The following is a 2099-nucleotide window of genomic DNA, read 5'->3' as shown; positions in this document are numbered from 1 at the left end:
ACTTTCATCTGCATTAAATACCTGTTCAGGAAGTTATCCTTTTTCCTCAATGATATTTTTATTTATACAAAATTTATTATTATATTTTTATTCATAATTGCAAGCCATCAGGTCAACAACACAATAAGCACAAAGCAGAGGGAAAAGGGGCCAAGCTTCTGAATGTCACCAGCTTGTCTGTGGGGGCTAAGAGGCCCCAGCCTTTGGGGAGTCAGAAGCAAGAGGAGGTAAGGGAATAACTAGGCATATAGGTCCTTGCGGTCCACAGAGTAGACTTCACCCTCCTGCAGGATAGCAAAGTTGAGAAAGTGGGAAGGTCTGTGCATCTCATAGTAGAACTCTTTGGGGTTTGCCAACTATAGCTAATACTTCACGTTAGGATCATGCCGGACACCCATGAAGTTGTAGTTCCAGAAAGACTGGGCAGGGACTATAAAGAAGCCAAGGAAGTGGTCTGACAGCAACATCTGGACCCTCTCATAGTGTGAGGGTAGGTAGCCCTTGGGGTTGTTGCCCTTGTCTGTGTTCTGATGACCCCATTCATAGCCACTGGGGGTCAGCTTATAGGCCATCAGTATTCAGGAGCCTGGTGTGAGGCTGCAGGTCATGATAATGGTCTTCTTGCCATCCCAAGATGGGTTGTTGGCCATGATCTTGGCATGGGTGGTGACATCCAGGGGTGGCAAATGGGGGACTCATTGAGCTGAGTGTGAATCCAGCCTAATGGCTCCATCTCCTTGAGGTACTCATGCTGGGGCAGCTGGCTAGGCACGTGCACAATCTGATGAGTGCCCCACTGGGGTACCATCACGATGCAGTGGATCTCCTTCACCTGAGGGTTTTCTGGCGGGCTCACCCCATACAGGTATCCTGCAATTTGGGCCTGAAGGTCAGATATGCAGATGAACTTTTTAATGTGCTTAAACAGGTGTAACCAGTTTTCTTGATGTCATCAGATGAAACATAGATGTGATTGGTCCTTAAGTGCAGGTTGGCAGCAGAGATGGTCCTGACCCTCCATTCAGTCTTTGATGAGAAAGTCTGGGTCTTGTAGTTGCCGGTGGTAGAGGCGATGATCTTGTCACCATGCTTGTTGACAGTATGAGTCTGTGTTGCAGTCAGCTGTGACTATTCCTTGGTCTGCTTCTCAATCTTGGCTATCTGCTGATACTGCTGTGATGGTGCTGAGATCTCCATACCTAAGATGATGTCTCAAATTTCTGATTGTGTCAGTGATGCTACACATAGTTTTTTTTGCCATAGTCAGCCAAGATAAGATCCTTGAGCTGCAACTCCACCTTGATCCACTCTTCATCCATCAGAGTGGGCCAGATGTGGTGTGGTTCTGTAAGAGTAGTTTTTCTGGCTTCAGGATCACCTTTGCCCAGTCATTGTTCACATGCAGGGAATGAAGAATTGGGATGAGATGGGATAAAGCCATGTTAGATGAAATAGCCTTGAGCCAGTCATCATAGAGGTTGAAGAGAATCATCTGGGGCTCAGTGGCTTTGAGGATTAGATCCCCAAACTTTTCCACCTTGAGACAAGTCTGGAAGGGGAGCTGGGGCTCTGATGTTGATTATGATGTTAGGAAAGTCTAGCATGTGTACCTCCAATGGATCCAGCATGCCCTTCCTGGTGACAATGACCTCAGCCTTGGAGCCAGCCAGCCAAGCCACTGTAGCCAACGACTTGGAGGAGAGGACATTCACCCCCAGGCCAGCTGCAGAGAATACCAAGAAGGAGTATACGAAGAAGGTGCACATGCAGGAGTGGGCTGTGGAGGAGGTGAAGCTGGCCATCAAGACCTTCTACCAGAAGAGGGAGGTGACCAAGGAGGAATACAAGGACATCCTGCACAAGGCTGTGCGGAAGATCTGCCACAGCAAGAGTGGCGAGATCAACCCTGTGAAAGTGGCCAACCTGGGGAAGGCCTATGTGGACAAGTACTGGCACACGCACAGGCATAAAAAGGCCAAGGCTGGGGAGGAGCCACCCACCCAGGGGGCCGAGGCCTGAGGCTGGGTGACGATGGGCAATTACCCTGGGACTGGTGGCATTTCTGTTTCCCGAGTGGCAGAAAACTGGGGATACCATCT

The 2099-nt window shown here is 49.2% G+C and overlaps 1 pseudogene; it reads right to left on the bottom strand.

Moving 5' to 3' along the window:
- Window positions 1-239: 239 nt before the first annotated feature.
- LOC105823298 lies at window positions 240-1766 on the bottom strand (annotated as a pseudogene).
- Between the last annotated feature and the right edge of the window lie 333 nt (window positions 1767-2099).

The sequence above is a fragment of the Propithecus coquereli genome, unplaced genomic scaffold (genome assembly GCF_000956105.1).
Source record: "Propithecus coquereli isolate 6110/MARCELLA unplaced genomic scaffold, Pcoq_1.0 Scaffold669, whole genome shotgun sequence".
Classification (NCBI taxonomy): domain Eukaryota; kingdom Metazoa; phylum Chordata; class Mammalia; order Primates; family Indriidae; genus Propithecus; species Propithecus coquereli.
This window is presented reverse-complemented; position numbering and strand designations above follow the sequence as displayed.